General features: G+C 50.6%; 1 protein-coding gene across 1 annotated transcript in view; it reads right to left on the bottom strand.

Annotated features, from left to right (window-relative positions):
* LOC123021698 (zinc finger protein 420-like) overlaps positions 1–2,179 on the bottom strand; it is a 6,564-nt gene extending 4,385 nt beyond the window's left edge. Inside the window, exon 1 of the mRNA XM_044426718.1 lies at positions 2,099–2,179. The gene's annotated coding sequence lies outside the window, so the exon portion shown is untranslated. The remainder of the gene's footprint in view (positions 1–2,098) is intronic.
* Positions 2,180–13,481: the final 11,302 nt, after the last annotated feature.

The following is a 13,481-nucleotide window of genomic DNA, read 5'->3' as shown; positions in this document are numbered from 1 at the left end:
TGATTAAAAAAAAAAAAGTTACAGAACGGATTAACCTTATTTACATTTAACCTTATGGGGAAATTTGACTTGGCTCGCGACCGATTTGGGTCGTGACAAGAGTTGTGGAATGGATTAATTTTGTGAGCCGAGGTACCACTGTATCTGCAAACTTCTGCAGTTATGGAAGGCCCACAATAGAGATGAACCCACCTGCAATTGTGAATCGCAAGAACATTTTCCAAAGTATTTGGTAACCTTCTGGCCTACTGCTGGGTACCTTTCCATAATGAGGGAAACATGGAGAACCAGTGGGACAGTCACACTTTGCTGTCTCGGGGGGGGGGGGAATTAAATTCCAGAAATCCACAGTGAGTCTGAAAGAGCTGGCAATCCTGGCTGAGTGAAGGGGCATCTTGGTTCGTCCTTGGTTCTCCCTCCCTGATGTCCGTGGGGGGCTCAACAGGGAGGGGGGAAAAGCTATAGGGAGCTTTTTCATTTGCTGGGGAAGCCATGGCTGGTTCTCACCTGGAGCACTGGGATTTCAGGGCAGGGAGATGAAACGTGGGGCCACGTGAAGGCGAGGGGTGGAGAAAGCTGTTGCGTCTGTCTCAGTTAGACTGTGCACCAGCTGAGCCAAAACCACCAAGGGATCCCCTCAGGTCCAGGAGAAGAAAAGACACAACACACCAGCAAGCAGGCCCCTTCCTCTGAATCCTGGACAGATGTGCAGGGAGGCTGTGAGTGCCGCCTTCTTGGGGAAAAGGGACAGGGTAGATGGCTCTGTGTGGGGGTGTTCTGCAGGACTGCGTGTGGCTGAAATGGCAAAATTCACAGCCGTCCTGCTTGGGCATTCTGGGATCTGGCAGCCCTGCAAGGGAAGACGCTGATGCTTTTGAACATCTCCTCACCTCCCTCACCCAAGCTGAGCCCCTCCCCAAATCCCCTTCTCCTTGCCCCTCCATGGCCTGACCTGGCTGTTCTCCAGCACCAAGAAGAAGAGTGGATCCGGAGAGGCGGTCCCACTGCTGCTTCCTGTGCAGGAGGCAAAGAGGTCGAAGCCGGGCACCTTCTAGACCCCAGGGGCTGTTTCCACCATATCCACTCCCTGCAAGGAGCCCCGTGTGGCACGCACGGCCCTCCCTGCTTCCTCTTCACAACAGCTCAGCGAGGTGGGCCGGCCTGGGAAACGAGGTGCCTGGGAAATTGCCCCATTTTGAGTCAGGCCCTGGGTCTGCCTGGCCACCGAAATTTGGAGATGCTGGGAATCGAACCCATGACGTCTGTGGGCGAGGCGTACGCTCTGTGCTTGGGACGTGGACCTCACTTCTGTGAGCTCAGCTGTGCAGGGAGGGATTTGAGACCGGGCCTCTGGCAGAAACCCAACAGCTTCAGTGCTGCACCAGACAGAATCTCATCGCGATCCGCCTCACAGGGTTGTTGTGAGGACCGCTCAGGGCGTGAACTTTGAATGGTGGGGGTGGGGAGGAACCAGCCCAGCCCCCAAAGGGAAGGAAACGCAAAGCCCTCAGTGGCCAGTCCTGGGAAAGAAGCTTCGGGGGCTTTTAGCGCTTTCCCCCTGATAGCACCGGATCCAGGCAGAAGCTCCCAAGAACCACCTTCCGAAGCGGCGCTCCCCTGGCAAGGAACGGCTCGGGGGCGTCGTGGCAGCGCAGCGCCCCCACGAGCGCCCCCCCCCCCGATCCCAATCGCTGCCCCTCGGAGGCAGGATGGGAACCGTGTGCGCGGCCGACAGAACGATCCTGCAATGGGAACAGCGCAACGGGGGGAGGGAGGGGCAAAGTTGCTGGGCGTGTGTGTGGGGGGGTCCCTTTGTGGTGCTGGCCGGGAGGACATCTCCCCCCCGGCCAATGCAAGACTCCCCCCGCCGCTGGACCACTAGGTGCCGGGGCTGCCGAGACGGGCCCCCAGGAGGGGGGCGGCGGCGGATGGAGAAACCCCGCGGCGCATCGCACCGGGGAGCCACGCCGCGCAGGTGCCCCCCCCCCGCTCCAGTGCCAGGAGGCGGTGGGGCCCTCCCGCTCCTTCCTCCCCGACCCCGCCGGGGCGCGGCCGCCTCCGCCGCGACCCCTGCCCACCGCTCCGCTCCCGCGCTCACCTCCCGGGCCGCCTTCCGCCAGGCCGGCCTCGCTCCCGGGATCGCCGGGGAGGCGCGTCCACACGGCCCCCCGCGCGCGTTTCCTGCCCGTCTAGGCAGCGCGGCGGCGCTCCGGGCTGGCGCCTGCGAGGGCGGAGGGGCTGCGGCGACCCCGCTCTTCTCCCCGCTGGGAGCCGCCGTCCTGCGGAGGGAAGGAAAAGCCGGATCCCGGAACGGCGCCCGGATCCTCCTCCCGGCGCAGCGTCGGGAGCGGGACGCGCCGGGCGAGCGCCCCGAGCACGAAGGGAGCGCGAAGGCGGCCGGGCGGCTGCGCCCCCCCCCCAGCCGCCTCGGTCTTCCTGATCCCCCTTTGGAGCCCCCCGGAGACACGGCAAAGGGCGGGGCACAAAAATTACTCAGACCGATGCCTACATAAAGCCGTCCGAATGGGTGCCCATCAACACTTTCCTCGCAGTGGATTCCACAGTTCGAGCATGGGTTTCGGGAAGGTCCCAAGCCGCCCCCCCATCCGCTTCGTGGGACGACCCCTTTGGGCCCTATTATTACGGGAGAGGGAGAAAAGCTTTCTCCGCGCCAGGGATACCCGCCCTTTCTCTAAGCTATGCATCCCAGCTGCTCCAGCCGCTCTTCAGAGAGGAGTTGCTTCCTTTCCATCGCCCTTCCCTGCCCTTTCCCTACCTCCACAGTGTCCCTTTTCCGAACTGCACACAATATGTGGATTTGCAATTTTCTGTTTGTCGCATGCCGCCCGGACAGTTTTTTTGGACTACTTGGAGGCTTATACATACAACAGTAAATTAATAAGGTATTCCGAGAGTAGGCACACCGAGGATTTGCAGAACGGAAGTACTACCTTGGCAGGTCTATTTTAAATGCCGTCCCTAATTAGGCCAGCAGCTGTGCACGGGGCCAGCATTCCCATCCAGCTCTTCACCAACAAGCCAAGATCCCTTTCTCGACCAGTCAGGGGCAGCTCAGGTCCCATCAGCCTGTCCTTGGAGCTGGGATTTTCTGCCCCGACATTTAGTCTTGCTTACAATGAACTGCATTTGGCAGCTTTGGAGCTCCTCACAATCCCCTTCGGTGTGAACCACCCTAAAAAAATAAAATAAAATAATTGGTGTCATTAGCAAATATGGCCACTTCACTTGCTTACTTCTATTTCCAGATCATTTCATTTATTTATCTGGATATTTTTATCTCGTCCGTTATGGTTCCTCTCTGGGCAGCTTACAATACAAAACACCTAATACATACATCAATCAACAACAAAAGAGCACACGACTGAGGATATCAATAAAATCATAATTAAAATATTTAAACTTAAATATCGGGTAAATAAAGAGGTCTTGACCTGGCGCCAAAAAGCATATAACAGCACCAGGCAGACCTCTCCTTCTGGTATCCTGGTCCCTATTCAACCTATTTATGAATAGGTTGAAAAGGATTGGCAATCATATGCTGGTCTTCCAGGCTGAAGTACCTGATTCTGTCTAATTTTGGAAGCTAAACAAGATCAGGCCTGGTTAGAATCTGGATGGGTGACCAGAGTGTATGATTCTTATGATCATTGTTGTAAACTGCTCAGAGAGCTGTGGCTATTATTAGTAATGTTAATTAATAATAATAATAATAATACAGAATGCTGTGGGACTTTACTGGATACATTTCTTTGGGAGAAATTGTCATATATTCTCACTCTCATTTCTGTTCTACTGACCCATAAGAAAATATCTCCTTATATTTATTCCATGATTGCTAACTTTGCTCAAACACAAAACTCTGGCATTCACATGCCCAGGATGCAGTGATGGCCATCACTTTGGGTGGCTTTAATAGGAGACTGGATAAACTCATAGAGGAGAAGGTTCTTCACAAACCGATTGCTCGGGAACATGGGCTGCTACTACATCTTACCTGTGGTTTTTTTTGGGCAGCTGGTCAGCCACTGGATTCTTTGGACCCTGGTCTGTCTCAGCATAGCTCTTCTGACATTCCTGACAGACTGAGGTGACCCTTCAGCAAAAATATCTGTATTCAAAAGATATTTTGTATTCCAATACCATTTGTTTGAGTTCTCATGGAAAGGTAGCTGGCAAAGTCCTTCAAAGTCAAAAGATCAAGGAAAACCATGCGTTAAAAGTGTTTTAAAACTGCTGCCTCATATGCTTCTGGGAACAGTGGATGATGGACATTGTGGTAGGCAGCATCCTCATTGGGGAAGATTGGCTGTGGGTCTGTGGAGGACAGCTTTGTGTTACAAGGACTCAGGGAACGATGGAAAGTCATCACATGCTGATCCCAGGGTGCAGTTTTTAATGTTGGGCAGAGCAACTGTATTGGAGTTAATCGGAAGGAAGGAAGGAACACTGAAGATCTGCTATGATTTCCATGGATCCACTTTAGAAAGGAAAGCCCTGTGCTTCAAGCTATCTTCAGTTTGGGCAGCCATCCTGCCAAAAATCAGTTTTAAAGATTAAAAAAATCCCATGGCAGAAAAAGCAGTGGCCCTGAACTCAGTTAGCACCAAGTAGGCCTTCAATTCACCTGGCCTTGCAATTAAGGCTCATATGATCAGTTTCTCGCAAGGGCAAATAGGTTTCCTTACAATTCAATGCATGGATCCCTGGGTGCCTAAAATAGGAACACCTCATGTTAATTTCCTTAGGGTTATAGAGAATACACAAAAGGGGAGTGAATACAATACCCAGGAAGGGGATTGGATTCCTTGATATGGATAGGAAAGTGATTGGACACAGGTCACAGCACCATAAAGAAAAGTTATATTTCACTCTAATTAGATGCCTTTGACAGGCCTTCTGAATTAAAGTTACCTTGAACAGGCTGGCCAAGTTACATGAACAGAAAGGTTGCATGTGTGAACTCACTGGGTTTGGGAGGCACTTTAGCAAGCCTGTAAAGCACAGGGATTGCACTTGGACAGTTACCCACTCACGGACTGGGGTCACCTGTCCTCCACCACCAGACGCCGAGGCCTCTTTTGAGGTGTTTGTGGCAGGGCAGTGGGGTGGGATGGTAAGAGCTGCTTTTCTGAGTACATTGCCAACTCTAGGAATCAAATATATGGTTTATTTCTAGTTAAATCACTGCAATCCTTCTAAAATGGCCATCCATCCCTCTACAGCAAATGCACATTTTATGTAAATATGAGTCCTCTCCGGCCCTCTATTTTTGTAATGCATTTCCTTTCTTTGGCTGCCGCAATAGCTCCCTCCTCTTACACTCTGCAGCTTTCACAGGGATGAATATTTGGGTTCCTTGCACGTTTTTGTGGAACTCTACCCTGACTGCTCTTTAGAAGGCCAGATCCTGAAGATGAAGCTCAAATACTTTGGCCACCTAATGAGAAGGAAGGAGTCCCTGGAGAAGAGCCTAATGCTGGGAACAATAGGTGGCAAAAGAAGAAGGGGGTGGCAGAGGATGAGGTGGCTGGATGGGGTCACTGGGGCAGTGGGTGTGAGTTTAAGTGGACTCTGGGGGATGGTGGAGGGCAGGAAGGTGTGGGGGAATGTTGTCCATGGGATCATGAAGGGTCGGGCACGACTTTGCAACTGAGCAACATACTTTCAGGAAAGGTTTAACTTCCTTTGGCTTGTAGCGCCCTCTTCTGGTGTAAATTATAGAAGCTATTTCTCCTCCTTTTTAAAAAAGTTACTTAGGTATCCCTAAAGGAAAAATATGAAGTTGGAGTTGCTGGAAGGCACGGGCTTATAGCCGAAGAGGGACACAGCCTTCCTGTGGGGTGGGAATCCCGTGCTGCAACATCTTGCTGCAGATCCCGCTTGTGCCCCACTGTGTTCCCACGCTGTGCAAGGGCTTTGTGGGTTTAAAGCAGCACCTTGAGTTGAACTCAGAAGCAAGGCTGAGAAGATTGTGAAAACATGCCTAGGCCAGGCCCCACTAGTCCGAAGGGGTCCCTGCAGGTGGTTTCAGTGCTGGGTGCAAAATAGAGCTGCCAGGCTGCTGACGGGGACGGGGCGTTGTTCTCACATAACCCCAGTCCTCCGTCAGCACCATTGGCTCCCCATTGAAGTCCGGGCCCAATTCAAGGTGCTGGTTATCACCTACAAAGCCCTGAACGGCTTGGGACCTGGATACCTAAAGGAGCGCTTGCGTCCATATATGCCCTCCTGCCCCCTGAGATCGGCGGCAGAGGCCCTTCTCCGGGAGCCCTCCGTGAAAGATATTAGGAGGGTGAGTACCCGGAGGAGGGCCTTCTCTGCGGTGGCACCCAACCTATGGAATGCCCTCCCCAGAGAGGTCCACCTGGTGCTGTCGTTATTTGTTTTTCGGTGCCAGGCCAAGACCTTTTTATTTAAATACTATTTTAACTATTAATGGTTTACTGTTGATTTTAAATTGACCAGGCCATTTCCACTATTTTATTTTATTTATGTATTTTATTTATTTGATTAATTTTTTGCATTTTATACGGGATTTTAATGATTGCAAGCCGCCGCAAGGCTCATGCGATGGAGCAGCATATAAGTTGTCTAAATAAATAAAATAAAAATAAATAAACCTAGGAGATCTGGTTCCAGCCTCCACTCAGCTATGAATCTCACTGGGTGACTCTGGGCTGGTCCCTCACTCTTGGCCTAACCTACCTCGCAGGGTTGTTGTAAGCTGAAGCCGTGTAAGCTGCCTCGGGTTTCCCACAAGAGGAGAAAGGTGAGAGGTAAATTCAATGCAAGGAGGAGATTTTTTTTCCTCAGTGAATATTATGTTTTAATTTTTTTATTTTCTCTACTAATTTAAACTAAAACAACAATTATTCCTGAGACATTGGCCATACTGGGTTAGTACCTTATTCTTGTTACAATTTATATGTATTTCAGCTCTACATATAGTCCCATTTCTCTAACAAATGATAGAAAAAAATTCAGGTTTGATAGAAGTATGTATCTTCCTTCTCCTGCAGAGACAAAGTCAGTTTGTCCATTTCCACACAATCCAAAATCTTTTTTAGAATCAGTTCTTCAGTCGGTGGTTCTACATTCCTCCAATATTGTGCAAATACAATCCTCGCTGTGGTAATTACATGTAAAATCAAATATGTACTTTGTTAAGATCGTCAGGGAGAATTTCTAATAAAGATACTTCAGGTTTAAATATTAGAGGTTTTTGCAGCATTTCCCCAAGCCATCTATGTATTTTAACCCAGTATTTTTTTGCCTTAACACAAGTCCACCACATATGATAAAAAGTACCAGGTTTTTGTTTACACTTCCAGCATCTGTTTGGCTTATTTAGGAACATTTTTGCTAATCTATTCAGCAACAAATACCACCTATAGAATATTTTATAAAGATTTTGCTAGAGTTATCTTAATATTTCTTTCTCACAATTTTTGCCATTTCTGTAGATCAATGTTATATCCAAAATTTTGGGCCGATGTTATCATAGTTTCCTTAACTTCTTCTTTTCCTCAGTGAATATCCTCAGTGTAGGATTTGATGTGTACACCTTTCCCTGTTTGGTGCGAGTTCCCATGGAGAGGCAACAGGGAAAGGGCCTCAAATACTTTAAAATACGGTGTCTGTTTCCACAGGCCTTGTTCCTCCACCAAGAGGAGAAAGGTGTCAGTGGTGGAGGAACAAGGCCCATCCCATGGAGTTGTCCCTTTGGATGACAAGGCCAAGATCTCAAACTGATCTGATCCAACTCTGGGGTGTCAAGAAGTTAATTGCCAGAGGGCCCTGATCAAAGGATTGTTGAGAGCATCTGAGAATTGTGGTTGCCAAGGTCAAAGGACACAATTTTCACCTTGGCCTTCTCAGAGCTATTAAATCCAAGGACACCGTAGATGCCGGACCCAAGTTTTTTTTTTGCAGGCAGGCAGCTGGGGTGATGTCTTGTGGGGACTGGGAGCCTTGCCCTTGTCAGGAGTAAAAATAATCCCAGTAGTGATGATACGGAAGCAAAGTACCAAGCAGTTCAGTTTAATAAGTTCTTGCAAGAGCGGGCGCCCACCACACAGGTAGCGTGCCGTTTACACACAAAACATTGCCTTTTATCCCCTTTTCCCGGCTTGCAGACCCTTCCTCTTTTCCCCCATTGGCTGGGCTACTCAGAAGGTACATTCTTCTCCGTCCGCCTACATCATACGAACCCTTGACATGCTCCCCCTCCCGCACATATCCCATGTTCATGCTAATGAGCCCATTACCTATGAGAGGTGTGTCAGTTACTATTCATGCACCTATAAGCATGCGCACTAGCTTCTAAAAGTTCGACAAGTCAAAGTGGCCTTGAAAATTCCTACTGGATGCCAACTTACTTCTTAAATCTTGTGGGAGGATGAGATAGGAAGAGCAACTTTCCTCCAGGCTCATTACGGCCTGTTATAAAAGGTAATCAATTGCCTGCTCTCTTCCACTGAAGGCGACAGATTTACTACTGTCCCCCAACTTTACCCGCTCTGGCATTTTTCAGGACTTTGAGGTACGAAGCACTATTTCCCTTAGTACAACTGTTTACATGATTTGATTCTCAGGCCCTTTGGCCTTAAGAGACTTCAGTGACCCTGTCCTATTCCTGTATTTCACCTTAACACTTCGTAACAGTGACATTTCATTTCTCACACCGTCACTCTGTGGGTCAGCTGATGGAGTGGGGGGAGGGATAAAGGACCTAGGGCTGGAGAGAGCGGGGTCTCGTTCCCCTCCTGTGCTGTGCTGCTTGCTTGTGGCGTCGAGAGCCCTGTTGCTCCCCTACAGGAAGCCGGTCTATTGATCTATAGGTATTGTACATCTATAGGGTAACACGCCACTTTCTTATTTTCTTGCCCTTTTGGTCAAACAAGGTGCGGTAGGATCAGGGGGCGCTGTCTCTGAGTGCCGTAGAGATCTTTGCTTCTGTCCGTTTACCCTAATCCGCTTCTTACCCCTTTTTAATTCCGTGCTTTTTATCTCTCCCTCCACCCCTGTATTTTACAGCTCGATCCATGAATTGTATCCCCTAACACTGCGCTTGAGTGAGCCGTGTGCTGATTTTAGTGGCCAGAGAGTGTGCCAGACAACCTTGCTGGAGCCGCGGTGGGGAGGAGGCGGTTCTTCTCAGTGGGGGACTCTGGGGAACGTCACATGGGGCAGGAGGAGGAGGAGGAGGTGGAAGGCACGGAAAACTAGGCTTGGTGCTTGGCGTCGGTGGTCTGGACCGAGTACAGGCATGGCAGCCAAGACCAGTGGGATCAGCAACGTGGATTGATTCCCGCTGCTGCTGTCAGATGGCAGGATGCTGACGTGGGAATTGGTACCGAAGACGGGAGGCCAACTGGAGGTCTCTGAGGGACAGTTGTGCATCCGAGAGGCCGGCTGCTGGAAGGAGAGGCAGACCCCGGTCTGCCGCACGATGGGAATTCAACTTCAGTTCATAGGGAGGAGCACGACAGCGGTGTGAAAGAGGAGGAGGAGGACTATATTGACTGAGCAGCTCTGGAAACATGTCCAAACCTGAAGCAATTTTCAAGGCTGGGAAGATGTTCGAGGAAACCATGAACGAGCCAGATTTGTGTCTGCTTTGAGTGTCAGGCCTGGTTTTGGGAAGGGGAGAAGACTTGGGGAGAGCTTCCCCAAGCAGGAATGAAGCTTTTCTTTCCATATCGAAAACAGCAGGAAAAATGGGCAAAAGCTGCATGAGAAAACTCCCCCTTGCATATGGCACGCTAATTTAGGGGACCTCAACGGGAGGCTGAAACATACACAAAGAATCTGGGGAATACTGTGCAAACTAAATTCAAAGGAGCAAGAAAATTCACTAAGGCTTCGGCGCTTTAGTTCTTGAGCAAAAGGACCAGCTGCTAGAGCAGGACATGAGGAACTTGAAAAGGGACAGCATTGTTAAAGACGCTGACCACAAGGAAGTTACAAAATAAATTTCTGCTTGCCTCGTCTAGGGCATCCACATATTCACAATTTTGCTCAGCTCAGAAATTCTAGATCTGATCTGGCTTTCCTTGATCTGCAACAGTGTGGCGTAGTGGTCAAGAGCATGCGACTGGGACTCTGATGATCTGGGTTCTAGTTCCCGCTTGGCCATGGGGCCAACTGGGTGGCTTTGGGCCAGTCACAGACTCTCAGCCCAACCTACCTCACAGGGTTGTTGTTGTTGTGGGGATAAGATGGAGGAGGAGAGATGATGTAAGCTGCCTGGAGCCCTTTGTAGGAAAAAGGCAGGATATAAATCAGAAAATAAATAAATAAATAAATAAATCACCATTAAGATTTCTCGGTTGTGCATATCCCCACCTTTGCTTTGGCAAGAATTTTCTTGGAGACCTTCTGATGTTGTCACCGATCTAAGGTGTTTCAGCTCTTCGTTCAGTACACAGTCATCAAGATTTGGCAGCTGGTCCTTCCTCCTGGAGAAGGGCTGGATCGCTGAGGAGTCCATCTTACCTGCAAGAGTTCACATGCTGGCCCTGAATTCTTCTCCTCCATCTCTTGGATGGTGCTCTCAAGAGCGGAGAGTTTTCCGGAGAGTTTGGCCAGGTACTCATCCCTTTCCTTTGCAAGTTCCTTTTCCAGGTCTTCTGCTTGGGCCAGAAGACGCATCTCATATTTTTCCAGGAACAAACGTAGGTCTCTGAACTGAATCACTGTCAATTCCTTTTTCTGTTTGTATTTCCTCCTGCAAGGAGTATATGGGAAGAGGAAAAACAGTCACCCAAGTCCAAACGAGGGCTATTTTCCAAAGAGCAACAAGGGCCCAGCTTCATCTTGGCCTGTCCTTAGCCATCGCTCCTGTAGTTTCGGTCCGTGATGGCGAACCTAAGGCACGGGTGCCCCAGCGGGGACGCCGAGCCCTCTCTGTCGACATGCCAGCCAAGTCGCCCCGGCATCGCCCCTGCAGCCACGCGCATATCCGGAAAGAGTAATGGTGTCTTGGGAGAGAGGCACTCTTGCTAGCACTGGACTCGCCAAACACCACCCCGGCGTCTCTCAAGCAGGAGCAAGGGGCTTGGTCCAGAGAAAGTGCTGCAAGAGCACAGATGCAAGAACCTAGGCAGAGATGTTCCGTTGTGGGACATCCCAGCCTAGCCCAGCGTCCGCTTCCCCACCTCTCACACAGCTGTGGGGGAAATTGAGCAGTGCTGCTTCCTTCTGCAGCACTGCTGCCCCCTCCTATTTTGGAGAGCGGTTCATGTACTCTGCCTCCTGGTCCAGAGGCCTCCTGTGGAATATAAAGTGAAGGTATACGATTAGCTTCCTCTCCTCTGTGCCGTGTTTCGGACATGAGCCATTTGCCCAGTGGAAACTGCTTGACAGCTGTGGTGAGCCAAACTTGGCTCATAATCACAGTTAAGATTATGGCACCAGCTACAGATAAGTTCTGAGCAGACATACATCAGCAAAACGGTCTTTTGGTGTCGAAATCACCAAGTCGTCCCAAGAGGCAGAGTCAAACGGGTGGCCGGTGGCAGGCGCGACAGCCATGGCGGGAGTGCCAGGAAGGGAGGGGCGAGCAGCTGGCAGGGGCACCTTCCTCCTGTCTCCTCCTGGCCTGCAGCATGTGAGTGGCCACCCAAGCCACCCTCCTAGCGCTGGGCCTGCCTGCCTGCTCGAGGGCTGTGCTGCCGCCCCAGTGGCCACGGCGGGGTGGGGGGGGGAAGCTGGGTGAAGGGAGCGAGCCATGGGGCCGAGGCGGCGGAGCAGCAGCAGCAGCTGGGGTGAGGAGGAGGAGGAGGAGGAGAGGGCGCCCGGGATCGATGCGGCGCTTCCTGGGGAGGGAAGCCAAAACGAAGAAAAGCGGAGGCTGGAACTGCTGCGAAGCAAGAGCGGGGGGTGGCGGGGACCCCCCCTCCACCCGACCCCGCTCGCCAAGGCTTGGCAGCACTGTGGGGGCGCCTCGAGGAAGTTCCCAACTGTCACACCGATCCGCAATATAGGCTGGGAATCAGTTTCTTGTCAGGGCAAACGGGTTTATTTACAATTGAATGCATGGATCCATGGGTGCCTAAAATAGGAACACCCCATGTTAATTTCCTTAGGGTTATAGAGAATACACAAAAGGGGAGTGAATACAATACACAGGGAGGTGATTGGATACTTTGATATGGATGGGAAAGTGATTGGATACACGACACAGCACCATAAAGAAAAGTTACTCTAATTAAGATGCCTTTGACAAGTCGTCTAAACTAAAGCTATCTTGAGCAGGCCTGCCAGAAAGGGTTACATTTGTGAACTTTATAGGGTCAAGGAGGCACCTTGGCAAACCCATAAAATACAAAGGTAGCAACTGAGTTACCCACTAACTGAGTGGGGTCATTGGGTCTTCACCACCAGCCACTGAGGCGCCCTTTGTGATCTGTTTATGGCAAGGCAGTGAGGCAGGATGATATACCTTGTTTTCCTGTGTACGGCTTTCCCTTTTTTATTATCCCACCAAACTGCTAGGTGAAACATAATTCTGCACGTATCTGAGTTACCGCACTCTGGCTGTACTATGAGTTGGGAAATATCCTGTGTAAGTGGCTTTAAGACCATGATCTGGCCCATTGAAGACTCCTGGGGTGAGGCATCCACCGGGGTGGCCACCATACGGGTACCTTGTATAACAGGTTGAATACGCTTGATAAAGCATGGGATACAACAGGGTAAGATGCGAATAGCTCCTAATACACAACTCATGACCAGCATCTTTTTCCACCATGCCTTACCAAAAATGCTATCCCACCAGTGCGTGTATATAACTGTGGTGTTTTTACAATGTGGCCTCCCTCTGGCTCACCATTCGTGAGGTATTTTGGGGTGCCGCAAAATTGGCTCCAGCTTCTAGCAAAAGACAGATTCCTCCTGACCAGGGAGACGGGCCGCCCAGCCCTGCAGCTTCACCTTGAAGGTGCAGGCTGCCTGTGCAGGTGAGGGCCATTTGGATGAACACAGAAGCACAAAAGCAGAGCGATTCCGAAGGGACCCCCTGGGGCAACCAGCCTGACCCCCGGCTCCAGCCAGCTCTGTTCATGACATGCCTGCCCTATGCATGCCTGAGATATACTAGAATAATAGTTGGCAGGCTCTGCCAGTAACAGCCTCAGTTGGAGAACCAAGGAAGCAACCCTCCCAAGCCACTTTGACCAGAATGAAATGCAGAGCAGCTCGTAAAGCATGGAGCTTTTAAATGTGATGCGCCAAGGAAACAGTCTTGTCTTCCCCAAGTGTTGCAAACCCTGCCCTGGCATGCCAGCGGTGCAATGTCTAGCAACTTTGTGTGGCAAGTTGACGTCGTTGGGCTTTGTCTGTCTGAAGTGGCATCGGCGGCTTCACTACAAACTCTGGATGCAGATACAGCACTCTAATGCCATGGTGAGCTGGGAAAACTCCAAATGGTGGAAGAATGGCCCAGAGAAACGAATACC

The sequence above is a fragment of the Varanus komodoensis genome, unplaced genomic scaffold (genome assembly GCF_004798865.1).
Source record: "Varanus komodoensis strain SLA01 unplaced genomic scaffold, ASM479886v1 scaffold172, whole genome shotgun sequence".
NCBI classification, from domain to species: domain Eukaryota; kingdom Metazoa; phylum Chordata; class Lepidosauria; order Squamata; family Varanidae; genus Varanus; species Varanus komodoensis.
This window is presented reverse-complemented; position numbering and strand designations above follow the sequence as displayed.